This window comes from Aptenodytes patagonicus, chromosome 2, assembly GCF_965638725.1.
Source record: "Aptenodytes patagonicus chromosome 2, bAptPat1.pri.cur, whole genome shotgun sequence".
NCBI classification, from domain to species: Eukaryota; Metazoa; Chordata; class Aves; order Sphenisciformes; family Spheniscidae; genus Aptenodytes; species Aptenodytes patagonicus.
The window spans coordinates 117026691-117044110 of record NC_134950.1 but is presented as its reverse complement, the minus strand read 5'-3'; the positions used below and the strand labels follow the sequence as shown (position 1 = coordinate 117044110).

The 17420-nt window shown below is 36.6% G+C and overlaps 1 protein-coding gene across 4 annotated transcripts in view; it reads right to left on the bottom strand.

The window, feature by feature from the left end:
• The window catches only part of BBS9 (Bardet-Biedl syndrome 9), a 328501-nt gene that overhangs the window by 3778 nt on the left and 307303 nt on the right, over positions 1-17420 (bottom strand). The window lies entirely within an intron of this gene.

Sequence of the window (17420 nt, the reverse complement as noted above, 5' to 3'; positions counted from 1 at the left end):
GCACCGTATTGTTGATTCCATCAGTCTGTAAAAGCCTTGGTTATAGCTGAAGGAAACAATTCATTACATGCAAAACAGTTAGGATAAAAATGCATAACTTGCAAATTCAAGCACAAGTTTAGGAAATATAAAAAATTAAGGCAATAAGGGCAATTTCACATCAGCTCTTTTATGCATGTGATGGATGATACAGTCTAAGCTATAAAATCACAGACTACTTTACATCAGAAAAAAATGGCAGACAACAACTGGGCATATGATCTGAGATACAGTTACTCCAATCTGCTTGCATTTTGCCTGCCCCTTTTTCCAGGCAGAACTGACAATACAAATTGAAAAACAATAGAAAATTAGGCTCCATAAACTCATTAACAAAGACATTTTTTTATATAAGACTAACACTTTGGGCAAGGGGAAAATAGCAAAACCCCTGTATTGAAGATAACTTCTGTCTTAAACCGTGAAAGTATGCGTTTCCTATTTTCAAATATCAGTGCAAGAGATTAATATCTGATCCAAGATGGACGCATCTTTGCAATAATGAACCTGACAGAATTGGAAAAAGTGAGTAGAAACTCATAAAAAGTTGTTGGAATATCTAGGGAGAAAAAGAACAGCGGATAATCACACAAATTTCTATACGCACATACTTGCACAACTTTAATTTAAATTGATTATTTAACCCAGAAGTTTCTTAATGTCAACTATTACTTTAGGTTGAAAATGATTTAAGTTAAATCCTTTTCTAATGAACGTAAAGCAATCCAAAATAAATTTGCACCATCTCCAAATGATATATTAATAATAATAAAAATAACACACAGCTTTTATGCACACACCCAGTGAAGTGAAATAATCCAGCAGGTCAGCAGAAAAAAATTTGAGCATCCAGGTCTTCTAAACCCAATCCACCAGTCGCCTGTCAGCCAACTGCCTTCACAATCACGTTCACACAAAATTTAGCACCAACAATCTACGTAATTTTAAAAGAATATGGTTTCATTTAGATCCGTGCAATTCCACGTGAACAAAAACATCTAGATTTATTTTCAGTTTTTATTTTACACTATCAATGTTTTTTTGTGCTTGGTGATTTCAGTGTTTACAATGGTTTTCATGGCTGATGGTACTAAACTGAACAAATTTTATCTCAAGCCTTGAGGCTGAAGCAAAGCATCAGTGAAGCTAACAGAGCAGGAGATCAAGGATAAAATTGCCAAGATACAAAAGACTAAAGCAGTAAAATTTCAGCAACAGCTGGAAGCCCAAGGCCCCCAAGGGGCTAAGAAGTTCCCCTTACTGAAGTTTCTACTTTTTTTTTTTTCCCTTTTTTTTTTTTAAAGGACAATTAAAAATACCATGTTACAAGCTGATTTGGGTTTACAAAGGTCAGCCCTCAAATGGTAGTTCTTTTGTTCAAAACTCTTATCACATAGCACATGCTGGGATGCCAAAGGGACCAGGAGCAGGTCCCATCTTGTTTCATTAATGATCTAGGGGAAGGAGGTAGGTAGCGTGATAATGAAATGTGTGGATTATAAGAAACCAAGATGAGCTACAAATACTGAAGAGGAGAAAGAAACATTGCGCTAGGACTAAGAGATTAATAAGGCTGAGAGAAGATAAAAGGAGATATCGCTTGAAATACATCACGGAAATAACAATCTTAAACACAGATACTTGCTGAGGAAAGCCCTGCAGAAGTAGCACAGTAGAAAAAGCTGTTAAAGACATGCATTTGCAGTGAAATACCGCACGTAGCTCAATGCAGCACAGGACCACGGAAGCCACTGGAGAGCTCACAGTTAATACTGTTCCTGACTATATAGCTTTGTTGAGATCACATCTGGAGCTGCTTACAGCTCTGTACTACACAAAAAGATACTGGAGAATATCTTCTTTCCCACTATAATTAAGGAAAAGAGTTCACAAGAATTAGGAAACTGGTTTCTGCACACTCTTGCAAAAGCTGGACACGCACATATTTCGGATGAGAAAGAGCAAAAAGGTGGTATGATTATGGTCAGCTCTTTGTACCTGACGAGAAGAGCTGCAGATTTACCAGAGACCAAGAGGCACTAATCTGTGCATTAGTGTTGCCCACTAAGTTGCACACTTAAGATGTGTGACACTGCCACTGCACAGTGCCCTCAACCTCAATACATTTGAGGACTGGCTAGAGGACATCTAAGAAGCATAACAGCACAGAAATTAAGGAAGGGAGGTTTACAAAGATATTCAGGGGAAAAAAAATCTTCATGAAAAGGCTATAATATCCTAATGCATCTTTTTCTTTATTAGGCTGAATATGTAACATGTTAAAAATTAAAATGTAATTATAAAATTGTAACACAAAAAAAAAAAATTGAGCCATAAGTAGTGCCCAAGATACTGCTTTCAAAACCTGTTATTTCCACAACACTGACTTCTTACAAATCACTCTTGTGTCTATTTCCACAAACTGCCATGCCAAAATGGTTACTTTCAAACTCATGAAACACAGTGGATCCACTAAACCTAATGCATTAACTGTAATTATGGGCTAGCAGAACTGAAGTAATATAGCAGGATTTACCTCAATTTCACACAGCTTTGCCCGACAGCACTATACATGGCTATAGGGAACCTGGAATACTTCTGCATGGATCAAGGAACTACCATGAGTAAACTGTGGGAGAGGTGAGCTGACAGGTGACGTACAGACTGCAGCTATTTTTATTGTGTAACTCCAAAATGGGAGGCACTATGAAAACATGGCTTGCAATAATCCGGCTTCCCACCTCTACCCTGTATTTTTTCAACATGCAATATTTATTAGTCATCTAGGAGAACAACATAAACTTCACATTGATCTAACTGGCACATGCTATATCACAGTAGGTGAGATGATTAACATCAGAGATGTTTATCATCAGTATATTCTGACAAGCTTAGGCAGACCCTAAGAAATACAGGGTATAAAATTAAAAAAATCTGTGGATTAAGGCTCCTTTACCTCATTTCATCAGGACAAAAAGCTTCCTTCCATCTTCATATCCCCCATTATGAAGTTCTCAATGTTTCATTTTATAGATCACCCAAAAATCGTATCAGAATAATACTGGTCTGAGCACACATTTAGACAAATGTATATTAAAAGGTTTTTATCTCTATTTATCAACACAGTTATGAATTGGGAAGCTGCTTTTGGAAAAAATAATGATAAATTTTAACTCCTCTGCAGTAGGCAACCCCAGGAGTTTCTGGAGGTAAGTTTTCAAAACAGAGTTAAAATATATGATTAAATTAATATCCTGATTAGTAACATGAGATTGCGTATATCTGAGATCAAAAACAGATTCCACCTTCAGTCACTTAAATCCCTCAAATTGTTTTGTGTATTTGTCAAACAAAGCACATTAGCACCCTCATGAAAGCAGCTTCTATAAACAAAGACACAGAATACCTCAGTCATGTTAATTTGCCTCTTGAAAAGCATGACTTAATGCATACATATCATTGAGTCACAGAAAGTTCATTTGTAGATCAAAATGTATTTTTAAGTCTTGAAAACTGAAAGTTCAAAGAAAATCAGTTACAGTGACAGAAGCATCAAAGACAGCTAAAAAAACCCAACTTTCCTGGAATTATTATTCATGCAGCTAGAGGGAAAAAAAAACCCCAAACTCACAACACATTTAAAGGGAGGGATGATAATTTGAGCATGATGGCAGAAGGAAGGAGAAAGGATCTTTTTCTGTAGTCATAAATTGTTCACACTAAGCATGATGGTGTAAGGTTTAAAGATGTTCAGGTTAAACAACTAGGCAATGGAAGAAACTAACCAGGGAGGTGGGCTGAGTCAAGGATATGAGAGGTTTGCAAAGATAGGGTAGATGAAATCCTAGTGGGGATTAGTGAAGAGGAAGATACACAGGCTTTGAACTGGATGACCTAAAGGATCTTCTCCAATCCTATCATTTATGCTGCTATGATTCATCCTAAGGAGAACATTTTGGACTCTTATGAATTACTGGCTGAGTTTCCTGGATACTATTGTACATTAGTCTACTCTGAAGCATGTATAAAACTAAGTCAAAGTTGGCTTTGAAGTGTTTGATCTACAGTATTCAATGCTTCCCAGTCTCTTTTTCATACAGTGACTCAGAAAAAGGGCTGTTATAACAAGACAACAAAAGTTATTTTGAGTTCAGATTAAGTTAGAGAAGGGAGGCACCCCTTTCTTCAGCTATTCCCACTTAAAAGAGGAAAAAAACACCCCGTCCCATGGCCTGATGGTTAATATTGCTATTTCTAGACCTGACATAAAACAGCTTTAGAACAAACTACAGCTTTAAAGTAACTGTTTTTCATAAAATTTTGGATCCAAAACTAAATGTTCCGAATGACCAAAGTTAATAGCTCTTTTTGCTTTTTTATTAACAAAAGACGACAGATTTTTTTCCCCAGCACCTTCAAGCCACATTTCTGAAAATCACGATAATTCTCTTTTTAAGAACTCCCCCCTATTCACTGCTAATAATTTTCTTTATCATTATAAACTGCTTGAGAAAATATATACAGCTTCCTTTTTCTTAGTATTTAGTCTTTATTCCATGAACACAATCCAAAGGGTTTTTCAGAAAGTTTAAGAAAGTAACAATATCTTGCTTACCCCAAGCAAACTTACACAGTTCAGTTGGAGTGCAAAAGGGATTCATGTAAAATTGACTCTAATGCGGTGCAGAAGATCGATCACCATGATGGACAAGCTACAAACTTTCCTACACTGCTTTAATGGGAGAAACCGGACTTCATCAGTATTCTATATCACTTTTTATGGAATAATAAACTGAGAGTAAGCCTTACCATTGCCCCCTAAGTCACCAGTGAATCACTGATCACCGCATACATAATTTAAAAATCCTGAGAGTTTTGTATCTGAAAGGGGAGTGATGGTAGCTGAATGAGTGGGAAGCATGGACTGACTCATTCATTAAAGAATTGTGTAAATCAAGTAAATTTGCTTTTCGTGTAGGCAGTAGTGTGACTGACAGAAAGGACTTCATTCGGTGAACTTTTCTTTGTCCTAAGGGACCATATACATCACAGGATGGATAATGTGAAACAACAGTTTCCATCACTCACTCTTAAATATGCCCCCTACTAACTGCAACTAACACGACAAGTCCAACCTATACGAAGCTATCAATAGTTAAGTTTCCAAACTGCCACAAAAGAGCAGAGGGTAGAAGTGGCAGCTTTTACCTTGGGGATAGCAGGATCTATTCCCACAAAACTTAAAAAACCTTGCTAAAAATCTTCCTTTTGTCAGTCTGACTTAATAGTGACATGTAATAGCAGTGTAACACAATGGAGATAACAAGGAGGTAACAATGGCAAAGGCAACATTTACCAAATGTCCACATATGTTTCTTTTTTTTTAATTAACTTTTAAACACCTTACAAAGTTCTTGTGCATTCGCGCCCCTGGGCAGTAGCCCTCAATGGAGACTCTGCAGACATGGGCTTGTGGCAACTCAGGCTGACTGTGAAAAGGGACATGATAGGAAAAGTTATGGTGTCCCTTCCAAGGCAATTTCTTTGTTTCCTTGTTTTCCAAAGTACTGCAACTAAATATCCCTATCGTTAATTTTATACTGATAATTAATAACTTATGCTGTGCTTGTTTTGTATAATACTGTTGTCTTCAACCTTCATTACATTGTATGGTGTACACACACACACACACACGTACCCATACACATCACTACTACAAAATTTTCTGTTGAGAACCCAAACACCTAAAAAGCATTAGAGCTGCCACCAATGGGTCCAAGGAATGAACAAGTAGATTGAATTACTGCCCATCTGTTCTGGGTAAGGTAAGGAGGTGTGCACCAATTCACAGTTCCTGGGATTATCAAGTACTCAACCTGTAAATGGTAGAATCAGACTCCTACATTTATAATGTTGCAAAGTTTCTATACTTTCTTTACATCTTTCTTCTGCTTCGCATTTGGAAAACGCCCAAGACATATGAAATGTTTCTAATACAAAGTTACCAAATTTGAACATCAGGAAAAACATCCAGTGACATGACCAAAGATTCCCAAGGCGCACAGCTGCTTCTTTTAATGACCCCGGTCACATATATACACACACACACACTCTGCTGGAATAAACACATTCTGTAAGAAACAAGGAGCTGCCAAAACACCAAATCTAGCTTACATTTATAGATATCAAGAAGAGAACAAGAGGAATGGGATGCTGGTTAGTTTGAAGCAACGTAGAGCTCTGTAAGCAGCACTTCTAATAACAGTATTCTAAGCTCCATTCAGGAAACAAAACAAAACAAAAAAATCCAAAAGTTATTACAGAGCAAACTGAATATGCTTGCAGGAAGACAAGCTGCTTAAAAAGCAGTTACCTATCTGAAATGAAGTCATTGATCATTACTGTGGGAAATGTAATTTCAATGAAGCCAAAATTGTGGATGAAAAATGCCTATTTTCTCCAAATACCTGGCTTATCACAATCACCTATCAAATCCTGGACATTTTTCTAGGAAAGCTTGCAAATTTTTTGAGAAATGGTTGTTTTCATTTAGAGATGATCATAAGAAGAAATCACAAATTACACATTTCAGCTGGATCAGATACTTCTTGCCAGGAAGTAAATCCCTAAAAAACGAGTTTGCTTTTCAGTGGCCAAACCTCCCTTCTTTCTAATTAGCTATCAACCTTTGTTAGGGTGGTAAATTAATTCAATGGCTTCTAAGGCAAATACACACAATACAAATCTAAAACGTAACTAATTATGGCCACACAAATGTCAGTGCTTCAATGTATTCTTTGTCATGCTTGTATCTTCCCATTCACTGCAACCCAAAATCCTACTAAGCTTTTCAGAAATGCTGGCTCTTTAATAATTTGCTGTCAGGAAAAAAAAAAAAAAACTAACAAATATTTGGGCCATGTACATTGAGATTAGACAAATGATAATATATTAAAAACAGGGTCTTTTTTGCAAAGACGTAACTCTTCGCTTTTTCCTGGGGAGAAGTAATGCCATAGTAATCAGTCGTCGTGCTGTTTTGTTGACTTCCCAGACAGACAGACCGACCAGCCAGCTGACTATTAACAAATCCTTTATCTTCCCAGACAAGTGATCACCATGACAGATAGGCAAAACTCCAGGGGCAGGTTAGCTTTAGGGCAAGATTTTCCACCATTTTCATATGAATGGCAGTGAATCCTACTCCTGGAGACAGCCACCCAGCGTCTGCCTGCAGGAAGATCTAAGATCCTTCACGGATATGATACATATATTACAGTCAATTTCTACTCTTATAGGTTGGCTGCAGCTCATAATTGACATCTGAAGACCTACAATCTCCCCGTTAGTATTCAAACATTCCTCATCTACCTATGTAACTTTAGCTAATACAGAGCAAACTTTTCAGCTGAGATGATTTTGTTTAAAAAATTGCAAATGCGGGTCAAACAAACCATCAGTCAAATTTCTGCTGAATTTGTCAGATCAATTTGGCTAAAAAAAGTAAATAATTACAGCATTTTTGATATTTTCAAAATCTTTTGAATTTTGATTTCACACTGAAGTATTGCAAATAAACTTCCTTTAATATAATGGCTTTAAAAAAAAAGTTAGCAGATACAAAGTCTAAGCAAAATACTTCATTTGAGGAGAAAAAGAGAAACCTGAATCAATCATTGGAGGTTGTTCCAAAATAATAAATTTTCTATTTTTTTTGCTTCAAGTCAGAAACTTAAAAAACCCTCAGTTATTCAGAGCTCTCTACTCATTAGTGTGTACCTGTATCTTAAGTCAAAATAGTGCAGTTATCCTTTTAATATGCATGATATAATTGTCAGAATGAAGCTTTCAACAAATTTAGCTACAATACATACATGCAAATTATATGTGGCTTTACCCAACATCAGCTTCAGTAAAACATAGAATAAAAAGTATATTGTGTTTATAGGGGAAAAAACCCACATTTTTGTGAATGATGAGTCTGATATAGACTTGCATTTAGGGCCTGTGCTGTTGTTCTTGTGCATGTTTAACTTGTATGGCCACAAAACAACTTAGTACCTTCATACGTAAACGTCAGTTTCTCCAGTAGAGATTTCCAACATTTTCTTTATAGCCTACGGTACACATAAGCCCATGGCTCCTCAGTACCAGAAAGATACAACAAAATAGAAGAAATTCCAAAAGGAACAGCATAAATAATTGTGTGATTTTGTGGAAAACACAAAAGAGGGGAGGGAGAGAAATAAAATAGCCAAAGGCAAAGCAACATTAGGAATTTAGTGCAACGAAGAGATATAAAAGAGGATCAAGAAGATGAAGTCAAGGAAAGGAATATTCAAGGCCGCTTTGATGCCATGTATTCTCCCAAGGGAAGTGGTGGAAGCCACATGGCTTATGACATTTGCAAATTAGTACCACAATGAAGACAACAATCTGGTGGTGTCAGGGAGATGGTCAAGCTGATATAACAGGAGTTTTCCATTTCTAACTCCTATTATCATACAATAGATCTGAGGTGCTACAAATTCCTAAGTGTTTTGTAATCACAGAAACATCAGCTTTTGCTTACCATCAAGTATTCAGCAACTGAATATTCTTCAATATGTTGCTCCTTTTAGCAATGGAACATTACAGTGCAAATGATAAAATCATATTCAAGATTTCCATGGATTCTTCTGGAAATAACATAACAGGATTTTACCATTTGATATCATTTTTCCTTTGGAGTCTTGTGGGAAAAAGGCATTGGTAGAGAGGCAGGTTTGAGGAAAAATACGTTTTAAAAAAAACAAAGGAAAAGAATACTTTTGTGTAATACTTTCCAATCTTGAATTTCACACATTCCTTTTAAGCTACAGTATATGAGAAAAATGCTCTAAGAGGTTTTTTCCAAATGCAATCTTTTGATAAGTTGCAGTGTTGGCTTAAAAGCAAAAGAACAAAGAGCCTGTATTAAAGTAACAGATGAAATGTCTTCTAAATGGACACATAACTCTCTTCTATTGCTCACCGAAAAATCTGTATCTGCTTGTTTTTTTTGTTTTGGTTGGGGTTTTTAAATTATTTTTTATTTTTTTATTTATTAACCTTATCTTTGCAAATGCAAAGTATGTTTTTGGGGGATAAATGGGTAATGCAAGAGCAGTTCGTATTTTTTATCTGATACATATTCTAAACTGTCATAGTATCTCTCTGTACCAAAGACCTGTAACGTAATGTTCCTTATTTCCATGACTTTTCCACTGAGATCAGTCTTGTCTCATATAGATGGAAGTAGAGTTACCGCCTGCTACACCCCTAGATATTTCCAGGCATATCTTGACCTTAGTAGCTATAATGGCAATTTCAGTACTCACAACAAAAATTGTAAAGCTACTCAGATTTGATGACCCAGTTAAGAATTCCTTCAGGCCCAAATCTGTGCATTTCTGAATGATGACTAGAAAGTTCTGGGCCCTCCAACCTCACACCAAAATCAGCAGAACCAGAGGGAGAGCAGCACTTTGCAGCACTGAGCCTTTTAGCACCTCCAGAAAAAGTAGTGGAAGCCAACATGCCTGCATCGGTTTTAAATGTATTATGAGTTTTCTCATGGGCTCAGGAAGCAATAAAAACTAAGTATAGTCAGACTGCAGGAAAGCAATATAGCTTTCATCATTCTATGATTTTCTGTGACTTTAGGGAAAACATGCTCAACTTTTATACACAGGCAATTTGGTACTACAAATTTTCAGGAGACGTCACTGCTATGGGATTCCCACAACAAACGCAGGTTATGTTCAAATTACTGTTTTCTACAAGTACACTGCTCAAAATAAATTTGTCATGTAAATGAGCTGGTTTAATTACAGCGCAACACAACTAACTGTCCTAGATCACAGGCTTCTTACTGAACTGGACACTAACGATGCTAGGAAGAGCAAATGATTTCATTCTGGTGGTCATGTAATGTTAAGATTATTTCCTCATTGACTAATAAGGTAAGTGCCTGAACAAAGCTAAGAAAGCAAAGACAGACATGCTAAACCAGAAAAAAAAAAAATCTAGTAAGGTAAACAATTTCGAGAAAATACACTGAAATACAGTGAGAAGGAGATCCTTTGTTGTGCAATGTTTCAATTTATCAATCACTTTGCGGTTCTTCCCAAGTTCGGAAGAAGTTTAAATAACATCAGTGGCTTAGACCATTTAGAAACAAAATGCCAAATCCCAACATAGGGTTATATTAGTTAAAGGGTATGCCACAAATAGTTAAAAAAAAAAAATCTTTGATTTAAGGTCAGGTACTGTGAATACTTTCTGTGGTTTATGCATAAGTAATTCCACTGAACTTAAGGAGCCCTACTGGAATTCTCAAACATGTAAATGCTTGCAGAAGTAGAGCCTAATTTTCATACTATATGTTTCTAAAGCTGCTAACTGATTTTCTCTTCCTATTCTGATATGAGTAGCAGAATATATTATCAATTAATGCAAACAAATAATCTCTCTTGAAGTATGAAAGTCAGGTTTCCCAAACTCCGCAGTTGTGTATATATAGTGGAGGAAGAGCTGGTTTTGGAACTGCTTTATTTCTACTCTGCCTTTCATCCACCTGAGACAGCCTAAACACAGTTCAGTCATACTTGAAGGGAACCTACCTGACAGAGGAACCTCACGGGCTTCTTTATAGTCTGATTCAACTTAATGCTGTTCTTCCATACTTGATGCATGCAAGGTCCACAAACCTGTGGTTGAAGACAGTATCTAGGCCACCATTACCTGTCTTTATTTATGTAAGCAATAATGTACGCCTCCCCAGGAAGGTGGACATCCAGGTTTTCACAAGCCACCTTGAAGTCAGTGAAAGTCCTCCTCAACAACGTAAATCTGTTCCTACTTAACAGCTTACAGGACAGAGCTTTAAGACTCGGGTTTACTAGTTCAGAGTAGTCAACTACTCATGCATGATACTTAATCAGCTCCAATTCCAGTTCAGAAAAATGTCTCCAACCACTTAAGCATATGATCAACTGAGATCAGTGGAACTGAATGCACCATGTATGTGTTCAAGTTACCGAGATAAGTTGGGTACATGCACAAGCACCGTCTTAACAAAGAATCTAAGTATAACATTGCTTTCCTAAATAAGGCCCCAGAATTCTCTGATGCTATAACACATTCTTTCAACCTATACTCCAAAAGTGGTTATATCAATGCATTTATGTATTTCAATTTTATTTCAAATATAACCTTGCTAAAATATTGATTTTGGAAAAATCTTTGAAACACGACAGTGGTTTTGTGTATAGTTTTTCCTTTTCTCTTCCTCTCTCCCTCCTCAATTTTGCTAATGATCTCTGAAACTCTGGTGTAAAGGAACTGTGGTGAAACATTCATGTTCTGAATGAAATATAAACCGCTAATGAACAATGCTCATTTAGTAACAAAAAGGAAACAAGGGTTTGTTTTTTTTTTTTTTTTTTTAATATATTGCATTTTACTGTGCACATGACTTGCAAGTAATGTTGGTATGAGTTTTTTGTGGGAGGTTTTAAGTCTAAAAATAACTTGGTGACATCACCCAAGGAAATACCTAATCATATATTACATTTAACTCAATACAATTTTGTTTAAAACTTTCTTAGGAAACAGATGCTTTTCTGTCTCCAAAGTGTTCTCAAAGGAGTCTCTGCTTTTACACATGGCATTTCTGATCTCTCACTGCGGGAGAGCTTTACATCAGAGTTCACACAGAGCTCCAAAAGCTCCACTGGAGCCTCTCAAGATGATAGTTTGGGCAAAAATGTAAAGAGAGATAGGTTATTGAGAGAGATTCTGTTGCAGCAAAAGTGAAATCTAAATAAAGTAGATGGAGATTTATCAAAATGTAGACATAGTCCCACTGTGCCTGCCCATTATCTGCTTCTGCTAGGATCTTGCAACAAGCTGGATACTATTGCTTCTCTCCCAGTGCGTTTGCAGTTTAGGGGTCTTGTTGCTGTAATCAGGGATTTTGTTGGAAGAAAGGCAATATATATCACATGTAAGATGTTTTGAAAGGAGCTGTGGGTTAAGGTATAGATCATTTTTGCTTTTAACCCTTACTTGGAATGGTGTGTAAGAGAGTTTTCCAATCTGTCATCCATGAAGTCATGGTCTGCAGCCCATGAAACCACATTAAACAGGAAAATAAACATCATCCTTACAGTATTTTCAGCTAAAGGTGCAAAGATATGATCATCTGCAGGAAATGGGCCAGCAGAAATACATGATTGTGAAAGTGTGAAAACCACTCATTCAATGGTGTGTGAAGATGAAAAGTAGAGGATCAAATTGTAATTTTACCAGTATTAGTCTAAACTACAGGTGATGAACAAGAAAACAGTAAAACATATGAACAACAAAACCAATGTGTAACAAAGTTTCAAATACACTATTTAAAGTAGCACCTACCCTTCTCTCATGCCTTTTGGAAGGCAGTAAAACAGAAGCACTTTTGAAATAGGTCCAAGTATTAGCATCTCATTTAATGGGTTGCAGTAAGGACTACCAAGTAGGTCAAGACGGACAATTCCTTCAAGCATGGTGGAATAGTCTGCTGGCTCACACTTAACATGACCAGATCTTTTCCACCCACACAGGAGAATTCAAATTGTGCCATCAGAAATAGTATTTCCCTGAAGGATTCCATATGCGTTACCAGACTGAGTCCCTGTGCAGTAGCTTGGAAAAGGATAGCTAGTCATTTTAACAAGTTACAGATTTAAAAAAGAACAAGTTATTCTCATATCTATCACACATCATGCATGGGATGACAAGTTAAATGACTTCATGTTTGTAAAGCTAAACTGGATCACATTGAGATACCTATCTTCAGAGATGCTGCAACACCATTTCCCATTCAAGCCAAGACTGTTTTGAATGACTTCCTAGAAATGCTTCTAATACTTCTTTACCTTCTAAATTCCAGGATCAAAATGTTCTTTTCCTTTATTCTTTCTCTTAAATCTGATCTAGAAATCCCTTTATCTGGCATATGATGCCACCTTCACATGACAATACCCATATCTGGCACATTTCAAGCCTCATCTGTTTTTCCAGGCTCTTCCAGGAGAGACAGAAATATATAAGGAGGATGATAAAGTCTGAATACAGTTTGAAATAAAGCACTTACCTTTGTGAGCTCTTTCTGAGTCATTTTGACACACTGAGCTCTGGATTGGACTCGATGACACACTGAACTCTTTTGACACACTGAGCTCTACAGTAGGACTCGATCTTAAAGGTCTTTTCTAACCTAAATGATTCTGTGATCCTCTGATTAGTGCAATCTATCTAAAACTTTGAGTGGAGACTTTTGTAAATGTGACTAAGTAATTTTAATTAATTTAATTAGCTGATGGAAATAATACAAGGCTCTACCATATCTTCCTTAAAGGCATGTGCTCATTTGTCCACAAAGCACATCATCTACTTTCTTAATCAATGGGTATTCAAATCATGACAGGAACTAGCATTGGGCTTCAGGATGGGAGCAAAAAGTGACCCGCAAAGCTCGATGGGATTATGAGTCAACTGAAGTCATGAGTCAACAGCAGCCTGTTGCTGATTGACTCTGCCTCACCAGTAGGTGTTACTTTAGCCATTAATGCAGATTGCTGTATGGCTGCAGGGATATGCATGCCTGCCAAGGTACATAAAAAATATCCAAACCAAACTAAAATCTGCCAGATTCTGAAAATATCATGTAACACCCTGCTCTGTATCTGCAACAGCATCCAAAGTAATGTTTGGGAGAGCTGACCATGATCACACCCATCCCTATGTCTGCAATACAGCCTGAAGGTTTTCCATTGACGGCTATTCCACTTAATCAGTCAAAGCGATGCTTGGCTATTTGATTGCTGTGATTTAACAGAGTAATAACAATAATCCAGACTATGCTTAAACCACTCACAGTACTTCCAAAACTGTTTATTAGCATTGGCTTCTGCTTTACTAGCTATTTTCAACACCCTTAATACTGAAGTTCCTCCTCTGGCACCTCTGAGAAGGCCAAGTCTATATGAAAAAGGCGGCCTTATTTTTTGTTTGACTGAGTATTTGATAACTGCACTTAACTTCACAGTTTATTTATTTAACCTCAGCTCAGGCTAAAGCCATCTAAAATGCCCTATGCATTGTAACTTTAGGTCCAAGACAGAACTGCATACAGAACACAGTCTCCTTCATCTCTCTCTTGAAATGAAATTCAATAGCTCCTCTTCAACCTATGAGTCAACTGCAAGGCCATTTAATAATCTCATCCTTTTATTGCAATCATAGGATGAAAATTCAGGTCCCCGTGCTCAACATCTCTGAGCAGAGTATCAGACATATCAGACTGAGGATTTCTGTCATGCTTTCACCAAATCTTATCTTTGAGCTAGTACTTTCCAACTGGTAAACGAGCCTGTTTCTGAAGACCTTCAGAATGCGAAGCTCATCACTGGCAGTCTATTCTGTCATATTCTTTCAACGCAAATAACACTTTCCATGGACTGGAATGACTTTTTTCTTAATGTATAAATTTCATCCTTCTTAACATTAGAATTCACAGGAACCGAATGCAGAATTTAAGACTTACACCCCAACAGAAGTCAACATTTCACCAAGCAGTCATTCAGATTGGACAAAGAAAAGGGCATTTCCCCTTAAAAGTAGGTTTTGTTCGACAGGCAAGGCACAAGAACAATACACAACAAAATGATTTGTCTTTTGAACATAAAACACCTCACATTTGTTTTCTGAAAAACGTTATCCGACTGCTTAATGTACACACTGATATTTTTATCAATGTTTCTATAAAACTTACACAACCTTTTTTGTCTACACAAATACAGTACGTGAAAGGCAGAAGTATGCAGCCTTTCATCTATACATAATATGAAAGAACAGCATTTCTCTAGGAGACTTTTTTTACTGTAAATCCAATGCTCATAAAAGCAGTGGAATTGAAAGCAGGTGGGATGCAGTACAAGGGTTTCTCATCGTTCTAAGCACACAGTTCAGCTCACTCAAATAATAAACCCCCTATGCTCTTTCAATCTTGTACTTCTTTTAAAGATAGGCCACTCAATTGTGCCAAACAATGTGTTGTCCAACTTGGACTAAACTGAGAACACTAAGCTCATTTGCCTAGTGAACTGTGCTGTACTTGTACAATTTCTACATTACAAACAGACATTATCTACAAGAAAAAAGAAATTAAAACTTCCTAAAGTCAGCACTGTTTCCAATTTCTTATATTACTGGTGAAATCTTAAAAGATAATATACTTGAGATTAAAACTTATAAAGAACATTATTACCATGATGTAAATATACCCAAACATGCTCGTATATAATTAGGTAATCGTGTACATACATACATTCATTCTGCCAATTCTGCACCATCACTATTATTTATATTTTATCTGATAGCTGGAAAACACTCCTTAGACCATTTTCTTTAAAACTGTAAACAGTAGATAGCATCATCCTTTACACTCATTAAAGATTAACAAGTTGCTAACAAAACTTTTACCACATTCATTTTTTGCTAACTTAAAAGTAAGAAAAAGATAAAAGGGTAACTTGCATCCCATTATGTTGAATTGTAACAGTGAGAAAGAAAAACAAAGAAGATAAAGTAGAGGTTTACACAGTAAACCTGCTGATAGCTGAACTTTTTGAGATTAAAAAAAGGCTATAAAACAACTTGAAATAGTTGGAAGTATTTAAAAGATCAGGTAACTTTCTGGTGTCTTTCATTCTTCCCACCTCACATTATCTATTTTCATAATAATCTTTTAAATTTGGCTCGTGGCTGGTATCAAACACTAAAATGAGGAATGACAGCAGGAACAGCTTTTTTCTTTGAAATCTGACTTGCCAAGGAGTGGAACTGTCACCCAAATTTGCAAAGGTTCTTCTGAGATCTGTATAACTTTGAAGTGCCAAGAGGCCAGAATAATGAAATCAGAATTTTTTTAAGTCTGATTGTCAGTAGTTGTACTGGACAAATATATATACTCTGAACTGTGCAAAGTCTGTGATTGCAACTCAGTTCTGGAAGTGGAATGCTTGCTTTATGGGAAATGTTGGTATTTGCCATAGTTTTTCATTCTCAGCTATATCAAAACATGGAAATATAACAAAGAATGAAGCTTTTCACTAAGTTTCAGATTGGCAATGTCACCATAAAACAAGTGGTGGTTATGAAGAACAACAGAAATGATAGTCTCATTTCCTATCCTGATTCCTATTCCTGATTTCTGTCAGATTGACATACTCCCTCTCCCACAGTTTGCCCAGCTAAACCCACCTATGTCCCCTCTCATCTTACCTCACAGTACCCTCAGCTACCCTTCACATCTACTAATTTCCTCCCAAGCAAAAGCCACGAATTAGGCTGGTTTTGAGGTAAGGGTGTACTTACTCAAGATCACATCAAATGCAACAGGTAACTGTTAAATTCCTGTTTGAGCCTCCCCCCTAATAATCTGAACCTTTCGTTTACACCCACCTGACAATTTTATGAAATTTGTATTAAATGATATGTTTTTTGAGATGTTTATCTCTCTTTAAAATGCATCAGAAACTGGCCATGGGGATTCAACAAGGGTGGGGAGAGAAGAACAAGAGACAGCCATTATGATTACATAAGGTTTCAAAGCAGGTTAAAAATGAAAGCCATTTTTGTTAGATAAGAAGTAACCAGACATAACTGGACATTTTGAAATTATAATTTTGGGAGATTCCAGTTCAGCAAATCCAAATGTCCCATTTCAATATGTCCAATTGCTTCACGTCAAACAAAAATAGATGCATTTTCGGCTTGGTTTCCTGCAATCCATCTGTGTCTCAGAGATATTCACTGAAGTTGTGTGAAAACCTTCACATAAACTAATTCACCACAGGGGAAAAAAAATGGTATTGTTGATTTTCCCTGGATAAGAGTAGCTTTAGATGAGAAATTTTGGAGAATCAAAAAACCACTCAAAATCAAATGCCCACACCCTGACATTTAATTACATACTCTACTAGGAAAACAGTCTAGAAGGAAGCACTTCTAAGTTAGAGGCTTGTATTAAATTTAAAAAATAACCCCATGATTTATACCACCAGTTAGCTTTATAAAATGCCACATGTTAAAAAGCAAACATAATTTAAAAAGCAGGGTGAATTCAATACCTCTAAAAATGCATTCCTGTTTGTAAGTGTTCTGTAGAAAGATGGTACTGAAAACTGGATCATTTGAAGAGATAAAGAAAATGCCCTTTAAGTGGAGATGCCTGATTTTACCCCTGGGTTTCTGTGGAACGCAGCATGGGGCTCGTCAACACAAGCTCTGTCCCACGCGGGTGTGATCAACAC